This window comes from Amphiura filiformis, chromosome 11 (genome assembly GCF_039555335.1).
Source record: "Amphiura filiformis chromosome 11, Afil_fr2py, whole genome shotgun sequence".
NCBI classification, from domain to species: Eukaryota; Metazoa; Echinodermata; class Ophiuroidea; order Amphilepidida; family Amphiuridae; genus Amphiura; species Amphiura filiformis.
In genome coordinates, this window is record NC_092638.1 from 32,091,088 (window position 1) to 32,111,672 (window position 20,585).

Here is a 20,585-nt window from a genome sequence, read left to right on the forward strand (position 1 = left end):
AAAATACTCCACTTATTGATAAAGTTAGACATATCATTTTTGCTCAGAGCAACTGCTTCTCTAAATTATAATGAAACTTGATCAGGTATTTATTAGAAGTTTTAGAATTAATTTGATTCCTGAATTTGATGTCATAAATCACTTTTTTCACCAAAATAAGACACAGATTAATCAACCTATCAGATTCTTGAAGACCGAACCCAAAAAGAATTTTTGCTGTAATCCAAATTGGCAACATTTGTATGAAAATTTACTTTATACCATACTTTAAATTCATTTCACATCTTCAAAGCTAGGTACAATCCCCAAAAAGATGACTTTATGTGACGTGCCATGTCAAAAGGAGACACTTTTGAGCAGGTTATCAATTTTGAGGTTTTTACATATCTTTAATATAGAGATATTTTGCTCTACAACGCCGTTTTCCCCCAATGAAATCGGACATTCCTAAGCGAAGATAATTGAGTTTGAAAGTTATTATAAAATTGGAAATTGAGATATTGGCCAATAAAAATATTATTGACAACGTTGAGAGTTGAAATTACCTTGATAAATGTCTCCAAAAATACAAGATGCCAGTTATATTCCGGTCTGAAACTATCAAACAATATTGTAAACATTAATAACATCACAAATTCGCAACAAACTAAAATTGTGAAAAAATCACCCGGGCAGATTCTTGGCTAGTTGTCCATTTACGAAAAGTGTCTCCTTTTGACAGGGGACGTCCCATATGTCTCAGGAAACGTCTTATAATGTGTACAGGCTTTAGTATCGAAATCGTGTACAATCTGTTATTTGTCATCAAATAGTTTAAATAAATTTTATACTGAAACATTCTTGTTCTAACATCGTACGGTGACTTGCGAGGTATTGTTGGTCGAAGCAGCCGAAAGTGTTTTTTTTTCATTAATAATTTTCATCATCTGAATCAATATATTATTGAAAAATAACACTTTGTTGTTTTGCAAAAGTTCATTCTACAAACCACATACTTTGATAACTTGCTTAATTTATTGTTGTTAATGAGTTATGTACGTTTTACAAAAGTGTTGTTGTTTCAGCCCTCTTTACAACATAACTCAAGAACCACAGGCCCTACAAAAGTATATCTGTGATATTTGAATCCTTCTACACGCTCGCTATGAATTGAGCAATGCAATTTTTGCTAAATCTCACTACCATTCGCAAGATGCTGTGAACTACTTTTTTTCTGCTGCTTCGACCAACAATACATCTTATATCCTTAAGAGGCATGAGATATATCCTTCATCGTCATTTACCTTTTCTGAGATGTTGGGGGTTTCTGAATCCTTTGAATCAAAATATGGTAAATAATTTTTGATGTCATGCTATGAATGGGCATTTCATTACTACATGTACCATACATTTATGTAAAGCCTAAATTGGATTATACATTTCTCTTTCAAAACACCACTTTAGAATATTCGCTTCCAACAAAATGAAACTGCGTCAAACAAACTTCTCCACTGCATAAAAAAAACTTTTTTAATCCACTGATAGAAAATGGCTTAAAATAACATGGTCTTTCATTAATACAGATGTGCTGATTATTCCAAATACATTGATGAAAGGGAATTACATTGTCTGTTTTAATAAAGTTAAAGTAAGATTTTCGCATTTCAAATATGGGCACATTTTTCTAGCTTTGAAATAAAAAACAAAATTTCCACCAAAAGCAGAAATAAAATCATCAAAAAGAACTTTCCAGTCAGATAGGGTAGTGTTATATTTATTAGCCCACTTAATTTTATGAGCAAGAAATATTGATCTAACATCCACCGTCTTCATATCCTCCTTCATCAATGTCACCAATAATAGAAGTTTTCTTAATAAAACCTTTACCACCAATCCAACGAAAATTAAAAATAATTTTGTCAATCCTTTTAATAACATAGTCAGGGATATATGAATTACTGATGCTAAAAATATGAACTTTGACAAAGCAAAAGCTTTATCAAAAGAACTTTACCAGACAATGTAAGTCTTCTTGACATCCAAATATTCATAACGACGTTTTCACGTATTTTTAAGGGATCTGAGAGCACATCAGACATATCGAATTGCATTTTGAATACTAGGACGTCCTTCTGATATCAAATAATTTAAAATTTTTGAAATTCGCGATATAATACACATTTTATGGCAAATGATTAAAAATTGATATTTATGAAATTAAAAAGTCCTTGAAGTAAATTGTATTGATCTAATGATGTGTACTTAAAGTCATGTGTATGTAGCTGGGATGAAAAGCCGTCCATCATATGAAAATATTGACCAAAACACCAAAAGAGTAGGTCTTTTGGGGAAATTATATCTTCAATATGAAAGGTCAAAATTTTCATATGATGGTCGGCTTTTATCCCAGGTACATACATGTTAAGTACATATCATTAGATTTTACTTCGAGAACTGTTAAATACCAAAAATATAAAAAATATCAAATTTGCCATAAAATTTGTACTGTATCGCGAATTTCGAAATACCAAAATTATTTGAAATTCAATTGCAATTCGATATGACAGATGTGCTCTCAGGTCCCACAAAAATACTGTGCAAACGTTGCTATCCGATCCCTTGGGTTAAAATTCATATTTTATGAGGCCCCATGTCACAGGGGAAGTTGCCCAAATTCGTCCAAATTTGTCAAAAATGACCAAACTTTGCATTAACATTGAGTAACTTTGTGCAACTTTATGCAACTTTGCATTAACATTGAGGAACTTTGCGCAACTTTGCATTAACATTAAGTAACTGTGTGCAACTTTATGCAACTTTGTACAATTTTGTGTAACTTTTGTACAATTTTACGTAACTTTAAGCAACTTTGCACAATTTTACGCAACTTTGAGCAACTTTGCAAAATGTTATGTAACTTTGCAAAACTCTTTATTTTATGCAACTTTGCGGAACTTTGTGCAACTTTGCAAAATGTTTAGACAACTTTGAGGAACTGTGTGCAACTTTGCAAAATTTTACGTAACTTTGCAGAACTTTGTGCAACTTTGATATACAATTGGATCGATTGAGCCCATATTTATTGGTCGAGCTATGAGTTTTAAAAATATTGGACGAGGTAATATTTTAAAACTCATAGCTCGACCAATAAATATTGGGCGTAAAGTATCCAATTTTATCATTATTATGTTTTGGATCCAATATTAGCTCTGTACTATACAATATGCAATGTCATAACTTGATGCATCTTGATCTACATAAGCTTACATAGATATATGTATAGACGGTTTGAATTACCCGGCCCTGTGATGAACCTGGCTAGGGGTCAAAGGCTAATAGCATTTTCAGAGCTAAGGTAACCATAACCATGGTAACATGTGTAAATAAGCTTAAATACTGGAGCATATTATAAATGAAATGTAAATTTCCTTTTTCATGTGATGAAAGAAATAACTTTTGAAAACATAATATCTCACTTGCTCTTCTGGGCCAAGTTTTCAACTTGTTGTTGACCCTCATTTTTTTAACTGACTCACATCAAATGATCCCTTCAATCAATTCATTTCGCGTCCACTCCTCAATTTCTGGGATCAGTCCATATTTTTTTCCTCAATTTTCATATTAAATTTTAAGGTTAGGCCTAATGTTGATAAACAAGTTAAATGTTCACCATGAATCACTTGCAAGTATTTTTGTGGAACTCTAAAAGAGTCTAATCCTTCATAATCTTAAATATAAAAAGGGCCTCATCATTTTCCTGTAATAAAATGCTGATCGAAAACTGCTAGCTCTGTCAATATCACATGGAAACTGCAGTATTTTTTTTATTTAGCAAAATAATAAATAAATGATGGGATGTGAAACAAAATTTCAATTTATGTGGCCTCGTCAAACACAACCCCCCCCCAACCCCAACCCCCTCATTCCTGATAATCTGTCACCAAGTGATCCTTTTTTTTTCTCTAAAAAAGTGTTTTTCTTCAAATATTTCCTCCTAAACCTTTCCATGGTTTTTGAAAAAAAAATCCAAACTTTGTCAACTTTTATATTTTGGTCTCATTGTTCCCCCTCTCTTTTTGATAAAATGTTCCCCATGACTCTCACACCCCCTCCTATTTGGGCCATCTCACGCTAATGACTCCATCTTTGGGTGTCACGTAACTCATCGAGACCCCTAGTTTCAAACTGGTGTCTGTGCACATCCCCTTATCTTCCATTATTATGCTTTGATGAGTCCAAGTGTGTGAAAATATTGGATCCAAAACATAATAATGATAAAATTGGATGCTTTACGCCCAATATTTATTGGTCTCGCTATGAGTTTTAAAATATTGGACTCAACTACGCCTCATTATATAAGGGGGTTAGTTACTTTTTTTGAGATGTTTATATCAAAAGGCTTCTCAATACAATGTCTCTTTGTACCAATCCATAAACCCAGAGATTTATTTACGTTCAGTCTTAAACAAGACGCTGCAGTAAAAGAAACTAAAAATTTCAATATTTTTTTTTGCAGATTGCTCCCCATCTAAAATACAAATAGTGTCTTCAGCATATTGAACCAGTTTGAATTTTGTATTACTAATCATAATACCGGATATATATATGGTCGAATCCAACGAAAAGTGTACACGGCATGTTCAGGGCCATAACTTAAAAGTATTAATCAATTTGCATTCGTTTTTGTATTGTGTTTATTCGCCTTGATCATACGCTTCGCGCCATATATAATAAGACCCCCTTCTGTGAAAAACTTAGACACAGAGACCCCAAAACATGCTATTTTTACCCATTTTTTCAAAATATTTCTTAAAGTATTTTTAAAACATCTAAATCAGTTATGAAAAGAAGTCATTGGATTGAATCTAAATTGATTTCCTGAAAGGTGTGTATTCAAAGATTGCCTGTTCAATTTTTCACATATTTGTACATAATTATGAATTTTTGTGATAATTTTTTGAGTGGTATTTTTTTACATTACCTACGAATACAATTTTTCATAGCACTAGATATATCTTTAAAAAATGGAAATCACTAATAAATGCGCAATTGATACAAGCTTTGATATGTCCAATACTGAAATGCATTGGATTCGGACATCTTTATTATTGTGTTTAGCTGCCAGAAATTCTAAATGGCACAAAGGTAGGTTTGGTAAAAATTATGCATTACCTCCGAATACATGTTAAAAGCTGTGTCATTTCCACAAAGTGAGAGAATAGTAAACAATAGTTAAGCAATAGGTGCAGGGTAATACACTCTTTATTTCTACCAAGTTTCAATAGCCTGCGTTTAAATATTTCTGAGATGTCAACAATAAAAGCAAGTATTCGTAGGTAAATTTCGGTAACCGAATGTTACCTACGAATACAATTTGACATCATGACAGTATTGTGAAACACCGCCATTCATGCCAATGCCCATATTGGTACTTAACGAAGGCCTGTATGTTTGCTATCAAATCATATGTCAATGAAAGTTACGAATTCACATACATGCCCACCATGCAAAAGTGAATACGGCTTAATTGTTGAAAAATATGTACTGAAATAGACGACGGTCTGCTCATTTGAAAGAAAAATCAGATTCAAAGAAGATTAGAAGGGATAAATACTTGGATTTGTCAACTGTCATGTGTGCTTCATTTTAAATGTTTACCGACCTTCTGGTTTCTGAGTAATTTGTGTCCAAATTGATTTATTCGAAGGTAACTTTTGACGTTTTCGCTAAGGTTACCTACGAATACCATGGAAAAAACGACTGTTCTCATTGTCTCATGATCTAGACAACACCGTGATGGACCCTGGTATAAAGCTAATTGTAGTTGCCCTCAAACGAAAGGCCACAAGACGTAACTGACTCCAAGATGGACTTCACAAGTCTGCAATAACGGTTTGTGTGCAATTAAGCAAATTAAAGTCACTTTAGTGCCTTTGTTTCTTACTTCAATCCTCTTTCAACCGCTGTGAACCGACATTATTAATTCATGATAGGGTCTAAAGTATCAATAAACGCACATAAAGAAAATAATACATTCAAAGTGCTTTATAAAATGAAGTTTTGATTGCGATATCCACCAAAAGTCTAATTCTTACCTACAAATACTGAAATGTTACTTACGAATACAGCATAATACATGACATGTGTAATGAAGTGTCCCCACCAATGGAAATTAATTGTCAAAAACTTTAAGCGGTACCCCAGGACACTATTATTACCCATATACGGATTCATTCAACAATTATTTATTATGTAAAATTGCTGATTAACTACTTGTATATCAAAATGAAGTGGTCAAAATCTTGCTAAAAGCATCAAAAATTTTTTGAACTAAGGTAATAGCATTTATTCATTTGGACGTGCCATCTGAAAGAGATCTAAAAACTGCCATTTTATTAATTCATTACCATAATAGCAAAATTTAAACCTCTAAACTCAATATAGATATTGTTAAATCGCTCATGTTACCTACGAATACCCGGGGTTCTTCACCTTTTCATTGTATAAAGCGTTAGGTGTATGCGTATAATTCCTAATATTCTTACTCATACTCATTTGATAAATAAAATACAGAAACTGACCTAAACTTCATTTTCAAAAATAAAGTAGCATAAATTGACTAAGATCATATTGATCGCGTTAGAAAAATAAAACAAATATTTTCTGGTTGAGCTAGCATTTTCCTGACACCCTGTGGTCTACATTACACGAAAAAAGCGTTAATGAGAATATTCCATTTGTTTTAGGTTGATTAGTATTGCGATAGTGAAAGCATCCTAGTGGTATTCGTAGGTAACATTGGGTTTTGATATCACATTTACTATCACACGTCCTGGATTTATTTTTCAAGATTAGTAATGGCACTTTTGGTTCCTATAAGGCCAATATGTCATCAATCAATGGGCAAAAGGAAAAAGTTGTGGAGACATTTTTATTTCGGACTTTTATTTTTGGCCCGTGGACACTTTTGGTTGGATTCGACCATATACGGATTTTGCCGTATAGAACACAATAACAATTCCAGAGCTAAGATGAATAAGTAAGAACTCAATAGATCCCCTTGACGAACACCTCTTTTACAGAAAAAATATTGTGACGTAATCCCATTATTTAAAATATAGCTACTGATATTCGTGTACAGTGCTTTCACATAATTTACAACATCTGGACAAGAGTTCCTACTTTTTAAAGCCTCAAATAAGAAATTCCACTAAAGTGAATCATAGGCTTTTTCTAAATCTAGAAATAATAATAGCCCAGGAATATTTTTGTACATAGTAATCCATAACATGTTGTTTAATACGAATATATTCTCCTAATATACTTTCTCCTCTAACAAAACCACTCTGGTTAATGTGACCAACCTATAGGAATGACACCCTCATTGCAAGGATATTTTATAGTCTAGTTTATGGTCTCCAATTCTTTAATTGACATCTTTCTTTACCCTCTTTAATGCCTTTGGGAAGATGATCTTTGTTTAAACCTTTGTTCAAGACTTCCACTAGGTACGAACCAATTTTTTTCCAGAATTGAAGAGTCACATGATAACTCTTCAATATAAACTTATGATAAGCATAAACTTAATATTTCGAGAATGTATTTGTATCTATGGCCAGCGGCGCCACCGGGGGTGGGGTGGGGGTTATTGGGAAAATACCCCCAGTCAGAGATCTTGCATCCTGTTTCCTCGATAAAAACCAAAAGAAATTGTGCCGAAATTTCATGACTTTTGCCCCCTTCCCCTTACAATTCGCCCTCTCCCAATGGCACTGGGAAAAATATTTACGGTGCTGTGTAACGACTAATTATTATTTACTCAAATAAGACCCTTTTTATAACTAATTAAACCTTATTTTGAGTGTTACAGAAACACAATTACATATTCAATATTGTATAACTACTATTTTAATACACGTGACAGCAAACTAATTTTACGCGTAAATCTATTGGTGTTTGACAAATTGATCATTTTTTTGATAAATATATTGGGACATTTTAACCTGAATTTGATATGCATATTACAGCTCGTAACTAGAATCAAGAAATAAGAAGGTGTTCATTTAAAGTCAAATTAAATTACAAATGTTATACTAATATATCAACTCATCGTCATTTCATCTATAATTTTGAATTTCATCGGTTTTTGTGCGTGTTTAGCATGCTAAAATTATACTGTTCTCAATAATTTATAGAGTCGATGATACTGTTTTTACATGGCTCTTTTGTCCTGCTGAATTTGGATTTTGAGAATGAGATTTGTTGTCTTTTCTAAATTTCTCAATTAGTGCGGCAATTGTATACAAGTATGGATTAATTGCCGAATTTATTGGCAAAACAAATGTAACTACCCAAGCAAACACTGAAGCAGGCAAAGTTACAATCCTCAGTTGCACTAAGAATCCAAGAATAATTACCGGACACCAACAACAAAAGTCGGTAGCTGTAATTGCAATAACCTTTGACATCAAATGGATTTGTCTTCGCATTACGCGTGTTCGACCGGCACTATTTGATGATTGTATCACAGCCCTGACAATACCAATGTAACAAAGGAGTATGATCATGTAACAGAGTCCATTCAACCCAAGAAAAACAGCCGTCGAAAAGTACATACCTGTAATTTTCCCGAGGAAAGTAGTATTTACGTCCGATCTAGGTATTATTACCCCACCAACGTAACTTACCGCGTTTTCCACGTTACTCGTTTTATATATATCCGTAAGAGCTAATGGCAACCCTATACACACGTGAGAGTTATCATAGAATTTAAAATTCTTTCCTGACAAACTTGAGGGAATGACACCCAATGCGAAAGCAAAGAGCCATGACAATGCAATTACAACGGCAACCGATTTTGTTCCTAATTTCCTGGTTGAATATGGAAACTGAATGTTAATGAACCTATCAAGACTAATCAACATAACAAAAAATACGGAGGCTTCACTAGATATAATTGAAATTGCTCCGCTAATTCGACAAGTAATTCCAGACCTCCAAGATTCTGCCTTCATTGGGAAATGATCTCCAAAATAAATGTCAGCCGATGCAATGGTGATCATATAGATACCCATGAGAAGGTCTGACATTGCCAGACTAATAAGCAATCGATCTTGCACTGTGTGGGATGCCGTCTTCATCAGATTCAAAGCCACTACAAAAACATTTCCAAACAACGCATTTAAGCCAATGAGCCACATTAAAACAACAAGGATTCTATCTGATAATAATCTATCACAAGTTAGGTAAGGTGACCTATCGTCTGTAGCAATACAATTGATACCTATATCAACGTAGCACTGACATACTTCGTGTTGACTACTTATCGCGTAAGAATTCCCGGGAAGCATAGCAAAGTCATCCTTACCAATGTCAGTTAATGGATTGCCTTCAATATTTAATAATTTAAGATTTCTCAATTGTCGAATATCTGGAATGCTCTTTAGACTGCAGTTGGACAAGTAAAGATAAACAAGATTAATTGTATCTCTGAAGATGTCAACTGGTAAACTTTCAAATAAATTTATGTGCAAGCCTATAGCTGTTAAGTTGTTCAAACCTTGAAACATGTCCTTATCAAGTTCTAACAACTTATTGTCTTGTAACGTTAAAATTTCTAGACTCTTCACATCTTTCAGCATATTGGGACTGATCGAGCTAAATTGATTGTTTTGCAAGAATAAATGCTTTAAATTATGTAAGCCGTTTAAAATTCCATTTCGCAATATCGTCAAGTTATTGTAATCTAGGTACAGAAACATGAGATGTGGAACATCTTGCAATACGTCCTCATCAAGTACTCTCAACCGATTGTATCTTACGTTCAAACTCTTCAAGTTGTCTAAACCCCGAAACATTCCACTTTCCAGAATTTCCAACTGATTCCAGCCAAAATCAAGACATTGTAAAGTGTTGAGACCACTGAAGCTACCCTTTTCAATATCTGCAATATTATTTCTTGTAAAATCAATTACATCGACATTAATTTGGTAAATAAGCAGCTCTTTATCACGCTCATATTTCTGACCATGACATTGAAAATTTACCTCACTGTTGTTCCTAAGAAAAGACGCACAGTTCGAGTTAAATTCGTATTTACAAACATTTGGAATATATTCTAATTTATAACGGTACAAAAAATCCAAATCCTTATGAATATTACACATAAACAGTTTGTTGCGTCGTCTAATCTCAGAGCACAGAGGTGCTTTCTCGTCTTCCAAGTTGATTTGCAGATTTATCTCATCATCTTCGGGACATACTTCTGTTGATTCTGCAGCAGGTGTTCCGTTTAAAACAATGCTAATATCTCCTTGAAGATAGAGTTGGATAGTTGTGTTTCTGAATACAAGGTTGCAGGTATCTTGGGAGTCTTTAACAACGATGTACTTGGCAACACATACAGGATATAATCCCAAACGCTCAGTCACTAACATGAAATCTTCGCCCACTTCACTTGTCCCGTTCAGTATGGTGACAAAAATATCAGAATCTTTGGACGAACTGACATTCAAACTGCAAAACTGGTTGCTATGGCCATGAAAGATGAAGACATCTTCAAACTGGTTTGTCTCTAGAGTACAAGTCTCAGAATTTGCATCACTCACGTTCCACATTGGAGTGACAAGCAACTGTGCAACAACCATTACATTGCTTGATAAGTCCAGTTGTATGTTCTTATGGACAGCAATGGTTAGAAAGATAACCAACGATACCAGGATTAATTTCACCATATTTCAGATTTGACTACGAAACCTTCGGCTACTGCTACAATTTGGAATAAGATGACAGATCTGTCAATAATAGAGAAATGAAGATAGAGATTAAATGCGCATGTTATAAATATAAAGTAGAAATGATAGCTATTTCAGATTAAAGGATGTTTTATCCCCCCCCCCCCGAGGTTTTTCATCCATCGTAAAAAAATGCGCGTCTTTACGCCCAAACTAATCGTAGATTTATCCTTTGCGCTCATTTTAGTGATAAAATGTTTACCCCAGGACCTTACTTGGGTGTAGGACCGATGACCACAGAGGCCTACCAAAGGTTCTTGTAAAATTATTTCTGGAGATATTGATTTCTTACTTGTTTGTTAGTTTGAAATAGTCATTCATTTCATTTTATATTCAGGACAAATTTTGGTGAAAATCGCATGTTCGTTGAAATTTTAGCCAACAAATCAATTTTGCATATACTTTTGTACATGTACATAGCCAGAATTTCCAAATTTTGCAAGAGGGCGCCCACATTATGACGTCATAGCGACGTTATGTTGGGCATGTTTGTACTTATTATCAGTCTATCTATCTTTCTAAACATGCCAGCGTTTTTATACATATTTCTGAATTCCAGAAACATTGAAATTTTTAAACCCTTCTCTTGAACAAAATCAATTCTCGTCGTGCAAGTCAAATTATGCCATATTTGGACCTTAATTCATTTGTTATTAAATTACGTACATTTTATTCAAGTAGTTGTTCAAAAACTGTAAAATGTTAGATTCCGTATTGAACCTAATTAGCTCTATGCGCGATTATTTTCAGGGGTCGCTTATTAGAATTATAAAAAATACAAAATACAAAATGGGAATTTACACCAGAAACATTCAAAATACAGAATGCGTAATTTTCAGATGGAATTGCGGAACGGAACGTAAAATATGTATAAACACACGCAGCTTGTTAATTAAAAACCATTTAAAATGCAGCTAACATCATTATTATTCTAAATTAACCCTAACCGTACTATAAAAACACAATTCACAAAGCATAGACACAGGCAGGTATCACACGTGATGCGATTGCGTCATCATGCGAACAGTCATATGGTCGCGGCTTGGTCGGGCGAGCTACACCCCCGTGGCAAGGTAGACCCGTGCACGTGTCTGGCGTCAGAGGGGTCGGGGTTCAAAACCGCACCCGAGAAAAAAGTTTTCTCTTCTTCTTTCTTTTTTCATTCCTCCTTTCCTCCCCCCTCGCCGCAGCGAGGGCGTTAGGGTTAAAGAGACAGAAATTTGGTACGTTATTCTGAGGAAAGGTATATGCACATACACATGTTATGGCAGAAACTCTCTACTTCGTGATGGCTTACATGTACGTCATTTCCTCTGACATAACTTGTCGCATTACTGCAAGTTGTTAATATGTATACAAGACTTACATTTTGGGCATCATTTATGTTACAACGCTATTTTATTTGCTTAATATACTTAGGCGCTATACTAATGCATGTTTTATTGCAAAATACAGGCATATGATAATAGACTTGATTAGCGGTTATCTGCACCTACGATAAAGTCAAGGTAAAATGAAACCGCTAACAATAGTCACAAATTTCCTTCACCAATTTTATCTAACACCATAAAATAAATGATGACGTAATGCAATAGGCTGAACTCTTGATGATTTCAACAATGACACAAGGCATGCATAGTCGAAATAATTTTAAAATCTAATTCTAACATTTTTTTGTTTGCATTCTCCTAAATTCATCCCTATGGGCGCAGTAAGTTAAGTTGATTCTCTTGGTTCTTGCAAGATGAGTATGATGCGTTTTTGAGCATCAATTCGAAATTGCACCACAGATGAAAAAGGCTTACGTATGAACATTATTTTGACCCTTTACCTTAAAACTGGCGCCACATTTGTAATTTTCATTCTTTTAAGGATATTTTTGATATAATTGAAACAGATTCTTCAACTGTGAGAAATCAACCTTTGAAATTGGGTAAAGTTTTTTTAGGACCACCCTGTACTCTTCCTTGTGAAAGTATGCTTTTAGTTTTGTCAGATAATGTGAAACAAAGAACAACTACACTACGGGATTCTCATGAGAGTAGCAGTGCTGCTACTCTCGAGTACCCACGTCGGCCACCAGACCCTTGTGGCCCAGCAAGCCGGCTGCAACTCGCGAATACCTCGTGGCGTAGGTACTTTGAAGGTACTCCGAGTACCGACACTGGTACTCACCTGCCAGGTACTCCACAGCTGAGTACCGACGTCGGTACTCCAGCCGTAAACAATGACGTCACCCATGAGTTCGGGCAACCTTTTAACCTCATCGTAGAAGTAAAATTCCATTTTATATGTGGATATATGGAACTTAGTCTTTCACTATGATAATAAAGAGTTCAAACTCGGATATTTATCAGTAGCGTAATATTTAATAATTTATTGCTTTTGAATTTCGTATTTAATACACATTAGTTTATATAGAAAAACTTATTATAATGTACAGAATTATTACAGTTATAAAAATAGATAGATTTATTTTTATTTTTCAATCAGTGAATGGGTTTTAACAACATTTTTAAATATAACATTGGAGCTGAAAAAGAACACTGAAGAAGATTCAAGGGCACAGGAACCCCGCACATAAGCTTGACCTTTGACATCCATGTGCGCTCTGACATTGTGTTTACATTTGATTTCAAGACATGGGGAGGCCGTCGGCCGGAGGAGAATGTCCCGGACGCTTTATTTTTTTTTTCTGCAACCATAACGGGATGCAAAATATTATCAACCCAGAACACATAGGAAAGGGTTAGGGTTGGTTAGGGCGCACGGTTCGGTTTAAGTGTTAGGTTTAGGGTTTAGCGTATTACGGCCCACGACTATGGTTGGGAAAAAAATATGCGTCCCGGCCTCGGGGTGGACTAACTTAGAATTGCAAGTTCGTCACTCAAATCACAATGCAATATCGCCGCGATTTGAGACTTTTTTTAAATACTGAGGTTTGGTGGTAAAATCATTTAAAATTTTGTGTTTAATATATTTGTGCTTGATATAACATCCGACCGCAACAAAATCAAGGATCGAATACCTTCCAAAAATGGAAGCGTCAAATTTTTTATTCTGCACCCAGGTGGTGTATGACGTGCATTCCCTAAATTCAGTAAATTTTCATCGTCAACCGTGTAATTGAATGGGATTATTTTGAAATTTTAAAACGCTTGAAATATCACAAACAAATAGGCCTATGTTGATAAATAATATAAATACAAGCTAAAACCGTTGGGGTTCGATAATGAACCCCACAAAACTAACCGAGTATATGGAAAATGCCATACGGCCGGGCGGTTTCACGAGTTGCCGGTTCGATCATGTCATCCGCCGCCTGTCTGCACCCTTGGCTTGCGAAGGTTCACACGGAATTCGAGTCAGGGTCAGAAATTTTAAAAAAATCTTTTTTTCAATCCAAAACACGGAATACAGCTATATCGGCAGAGGCAAAAGAAACAACCACTCAACAAATACTAAATAGAACATTCGACGTCAAGTTTACAAATAAAGATGCAATTTCACTTTCTAAAATTTAGAATTCTCACGACGCCCATAGGCCTTCAAAAATGTTTTTTTTGACGGCCTATGACGTGACGGACTTGCAACACTCTTGCAAGTGTCTTTAGGTGTCTCTGGGTGTATATTTACTGGTTTGTTACCAGAAAGACAGTTCAATAATGGCAAACATCATTTTGGATGACTGATGGGGATGGATCATTTTTCAATATGGGCCCCTTGTAAATTTGCACTCCGCCGGGTATATTCGTATCACCAGAATTGCTGTGAATCTTATTTTTTTTCCTTTTTAGCCTAGTATAAACAAACACATTGATTTGGGGGCTTAAAAATATTGTAAAAACTGCAAATTGGCCAAGTAAACACAAAGTTTCACCTTGATTTGTGGCTAGTGTAACATTGAAAATATTCTCACAATTGTTCGAGTATTAAAAACCGGGCCAGAATTATACTCCACCGGAATATTTGTTTATCTTTGACCTCTACAGAGATTCCACTCAGTTTCACTCAAAAAACCTGAAACTGGTGAGAAAAACCTGAAAAAGCATGTGAATGCAGGCCACAAAGCCCCAAAACGGGCTGAAAATGAATAAAAAAGCGGGAATTTGGACTCACTAAACACCTGGCTAAAACCTGAAAAGTGGCATCTCGGCCTCTATACTCATTAATTTGGTGTAGGCCTAATGGGGTCTATGCCTACTATACATTTTACAGACCGACAGTCAGTGGGAGAGGGGTCCTTATAAGTTTTCCTGGATGTTGATTTTTTTTGTTCAATCTTCCGTACGACAACGAAAAAAGACCCCGTTTTACGGGCCCGGGCGACCGACCCAGAATTTGCGTTTTGGAGAATTTTTTTTTAAAATTTGGCTAAAAGCATGTAAAATCAGCCGTTTTGGGGCTAAAATTTACTCATTTTGGCTGAATATTTTTAGAATATGTTTGCAACGGCCTTCCGCCCGTAGAACATGGGGTTTTTATCATCGCCTATAAAGGGGTCAGTCATTATTTTGACGGGTAAGTGCCAGATTCTCCAGCCCTACAGTATTACGAACAAAGGATATACACATGAATTAAATATTTAAATGACCAGAAATTACCATGATTTTGGCTCATTTTGTCATGTAATTGAGCCCCCGGAGGTAAAATGGGCGTGCCAAAAATTGCTCCCCCCTTCCATTGACCAGCCAAAATATATTTGCCCCCCCCGCCGCATATATGCCAAATTTTGGGAATCCCGATTTGCAAACCTTACAATTTTATGGTCTAGATACATAATGCGAGCGCGGTGAACAGAAAAATATTTCCGTACGTCACTAAGTAGATTCATCAGATTTGTTGTTAAACATAAAAGATTTCTTTTGAACAAAACCAAAACATTTACTCATTATTGACCGTTTTGCCTATCATGGTTGTAGACAACTTGTGTTGGACATCCTATTGGAGATTACACAGTAGCTAACAGATGCAGATGCAACATCAGAAGGATCAACAAACATCATTCTGATGATGCCTACCGACCATGATAGGCGAAACCATTTGTGATGCGATCAAGCAAAATCAGTCGGAAGTCGGCAATATTGATTTTGAGATATAGCCAAACAAAGCAACTATTTCCTTTTGTTTCCTATTGTTTTGGAAACTCTTAAATTGGTCATATCTTTGGAACTGCATGTTCAATTTCAATGGGGTGTTCTGCAAAATTCAGCTTTGTATAGAATGCTTTTTACTATCGTATACAAAACTGAAAATTTAATGTTGCAGACTTCCGACTGACTTTGCTTGATCGCATCAATAGTGCAAAAGTTTCAAAAGAAATCTTTTATAACGCTTCCGTACCGCGTACTGTTTTCCTAAGCCTTTTTAGTGCGTTCCTCATGAATGTGTGTCTAAACTAAAATCGTTTGTCCGGGACCCTTTCTGCCAAAAATTACTTGCCCCTTTTTAGCTTCCCAACCAAAATTCTTGCTCCCCAGGGCTCATGATTATTGCACAGGCCCTTAGCCTTACTCAGAGCAGGAAGCACACATAAACGTTGAAAAAATAGTGCATTTGGCCTGGTTCGAACCGGCGACCTTCATAATACTATAATGACGCTCTAACCATTCTGCAACATGCCTCTGTGGCTCAGTTGGTTAGGCATCATGCTAGTATTACGAAGGTTGCCGGTTCGAAACCGACCAGATGTACTATAGTCCATATACCTTCCTCGAGTCAGTAAAGTGAAATAAAATTTTGAGAATTTCTCAAAAACTATTAATTTTTTCAGGAATCTGTTATGCTAGTTGGATTCCTTGCATCATTTCCTTTCTGAAAATTTATACTTTTGTATACTTCTCATCATTACCTTTAGAGATACAATAAAAAGCAATACCTAAATATTATTACTGACTCGAGGAAGGTATACAGATTATAGTTGTTTGCTATAGGTGGGTTTTTTTCAACGATGTGCGCCGCTGCTCTGTGCACTGGGTAAAGATTAAAATGTGTACATCTCATCAACCCAGAGAACTAAGTATAATAATTTCAATATTATGTATTGGTTCATATTGCAGCCGAGTGGCTGAATTAGCCTACATGATTTTTACACTAATTGCAATACTGAAAAACATGTTTAATTGCACACTAGAAATATGTAAAAACATTTTAACATATAAAGATAAAACAAGATAATAAGAAATTATTCTCAAATGGGAATGTCAGATAAATGCTAATATGGGGAGCCCAAACAAATCAAAGCCTATAGATTGGAAACTACGACTTGAACAACACCTGACAGCCTCCATTTGTTTTTATCAGTCAAAGTGTACATAACATCATAGACTGGGGCTTGTATTGTGCTGGTGCCATCATAGGCTCTGTTCTCACCAACAGTCAAATCAACCACATACTTATCCGAGGCATCAGTGGAATGAATCAGGACCAATGACATTGCCTTGAGGAACACCACCATTTAAGTAAGACCCTGGTCTGAATATTCATCTTTATATTTCAATGACTCTTTTCATTAAATTTAATTTTTTATCAGTCATGGTTTTCCCTCCAACATTTGTAGATAAATGATGCATGAATTTCAAACATTGTGCGATATTTGTCGTTGGAGCTTGCAATTTAGTTCTTTAAGACTTTAAGGGATCAGAAAAACTTTGGTAGAAAAAATACACCTTACTCTGAAAAAAGTTAAAAGCCCTACAAAGTATTCATCATGTCATCATGTACCGAAACATCTTAGATGGTGCAAACTATTCATTATTTGAATTGGTATCAAAAACCATACAATTAGAGTAACTGTTTAGGAGTGTTTGAAATTTTATCCCCATGGAGCCAAAAATGTGACTCTTGAAATTGTTGTTTATATTAAAATAGAGAACATAGTGCTTTTATAGATCAAACAATACTTTTTCAGATTCATTACGATCAGAGGAATACTTTGGTGTGGTTTTTAACAAGATATGAAATTTGACGCCTGTTTAACCTTTAATTCTTTTCTGACCAAGATGCATTGTTGTCACCAAAGTTTTTCTTATTCTTTGAGGTATGATATTAAAGCTGATGGGTTGGGTTCTTGATGTCTTGATATTGTGCAACTGTGCCCTATAGGTCAGTTTCACTGTGGTACAATATCCAATTGCCAAATGAAGATATTTCATGTAGGGACGATCATCCATCCTATTCTCTGGTCTTTAGCTTGTTGCTGTATCTAGGCCAGTTACTTCCTGTGCAATGTGCAAATTTTCATCTGAAAAAAGGAACATAATTAAAGACAAGTTTAGACAAGACATTTTAATACTAAAAACTAAAACAAGTCTAAAATGGAAAGTGCACAAAGACTGTTTAAAGATGTTTGTTTGATTCAGTATTTGTATTACTATTTCATTAATGGGACATTCAGAGATTCTGAGTTTTATGATTCTAAAGATTTTCAGGAAAGATCGTTTTCATATAGTCACATGAGATCATAATCATCTTTTAGTAAATTGTGCATTCCAAGGGCACTTGTTTGTTTATTATTATTAAAGGGACATTCAAGAGATTTTGAGTTTTATTGTAAATACAAATTTAGTTTTATGGCGACCCTACATACACACACATCAAAAGTAGTGGAAAAGTCATTTCGGCATGTCACGTGGAACATTATCGTTTAGTGCCTTGTCACATGGCAGGGATCATTGTCTTTTAATAGTGAAATTATGATTGTACCACTACCACATCATGAAATCAAAATATTAGCATGTGCCTTAAAATCAAAAAACTTACACATACCAGGTCTTTTAAATGGAACACAATCTGTTCGTTCTGGACTAAACTCTGTAGACGTAGACGTTAGTTGCATCGACACATTCTCCTCACAACTATCATGTGGCTAAGTTGCTGCAACAGTTCACTTCAAGGCACCGACCTAATTGAATGAGGAAAGTACAAGAAACATGATTTGTACCGGTATGTTGTTATTTTATTAGCCAAGCCGATAGTAGGCCTAACTTTTCAGAATTTAATACTGACCTGACCCGTGACCTGAATAGTCTTTAAAAATTTAAGATAGGCCTAAGCCTTATATAATAGCCCGCCCTATTATTTATCAATTAGCCTAGGCCTCAGTGTTTTTTACCCTTCAATCTTTTAATGACATGCCATTTGACTAAAATAGTAAGCCCGGCCTCAACTTCCTATTCGAAGCCTAATCTGTGCAAGCCTAGCTGCCCTAGGCATGTGCCCTCTACACAAGGTGTATCTTCTTTGATCCAGACTACACACACATATATTGATTGTCACTGACAGGCCTATTGTGAACCAAAATTGCTGTAATAGCCTAGAAATCATACAAAAAGGTGACCCTTTTAGACTAGTCCTAGCCTAAGTTAGGCACAGATCGTAGGCTATGTTTATACTGTATCACCTGTTTGCCAGACTATGACGTGTTTATTTATATTCTGAACTGAAGTTTTAGTAGATTTAATAACGGCCTCTCAGTTTGCCCCGATCATATTCATTTTTTTGTTCATTTACTTATGCTTGCATCGTATATGTCCAATCCGCACACATATATCATTTGTGTCGCATTGTCTTTAATACGCCCTGCTAGGCCACGGTGGCACTGTAGTGAGGGGCACGGACAAGGTGGCACACGTACAGTGTGGCCTAAAACTTTGACCCTCCCCCCAGCAACATTTACATGAAGGAAGGAGTCTGCCCCAATCACCTGGTCCTTGAAAGAGAGATGGGCACTCCGGCCTGTTTGTTTGTTTGTTTACCCAGGTTGGTCCGTGAGGAACACATGCTAATGTTAATTAACACAGGCGTGTCCCCTTTTTTTAGGGCGACAAATCCGGCATAGATAGGCCTCTCACTCATTTTTTTTATTATTTAATTTAGTCTAGCATGTCCAGATATTTAATTACGCCTAATACACATTTAAACTGTCACTGAACAGAGAATACTCCACAGGGATGACTCGAATCACAGTGACAGTATGCTTTTAAAGTTTTTTTTATCATGTTTATAGGCTAGGCTAGCCTGGCAATAATGTGCATTTTACATCTGTCAACATACAGTTTAACAGTAACAAAGCACCACGTATTCATGGTATTATAAATAATATTAATTAGCACGTTTTAATATCAAACTGGTGATGAATTGAGAATAAAGCTTACTTAAGTTATCGGCTTCAGTTACTTACCGAACATTCGAGACAACTGAAGTGGTTATACTGTGACGAAAAATGCCAAAAACACCAACGGAAAATCACGGTCACGGAGTATGCAACCCACATCACGTACAGTCCAATAGGAAAATTGCGTGTGTTATCTACGGTGATTTGGCGAACCTTTCTTTCCAAAATCTTTTACAATTCAAGAGTTACTGTGTGCCCAATATGATCTAAGTCAGCAAATCTTTACATGCACAACATTTGAAGACATAAACATCAGGAAATTTTGACTTTTTTTGGTTTAAAAACTGAGAAAATGATGACGTTTCTTCGTAACTCGTCGTCACGGCCAAATATGAGTGAGTACGCGCATCACGGTGATCGCTGGGCGATTCGATTAGGAATGCAAAAACACGACAAGAGTACCTTCATTGCTACTTCACACATGGGGTACACAGTAGGTGACACATGAGGTACACAGTAGGTGACACATGGGTACACAGTAGGTGCGGCTACTGTGCAGGTACTTCCATGGAAGGACTATTAGAAGTACCCACCATATGGTGTGCCTATAAGTCACCTACTCGGTACACCGCAGTTGACTCGGAGGTGACGCATGGTGGAGTACCGACATAGGTACTCAACTACGGGAGTATCTACAG

At 35.6% G+C, this 20,585-nt stretch overlaps 1 long non-coding RNA gene across 1 annotated transcript; it reads right to left on the bottom strand.

The window, feature by feature from the left end:
- Positions 1-17,673: 17,673 nt before the first annotated feature.
- On the bottom strand, positions 17,674-20,260 carry LOC140164735 (uncharacterized). The gene is made up of 3 exons (XR_011860567.1): positions 19,954-20,260; positions 18,540-18,675; positions 17,674-18,015 (listed from the first exon to the last, which is right to left on the bottom strand). It is a non-coding gene; the product is annotated as an uncharacterized lncRNA (long non-coding RNA).
- Between the last annotated feature and the right edge of the window lie 325 nt (positions 20,261-20,585).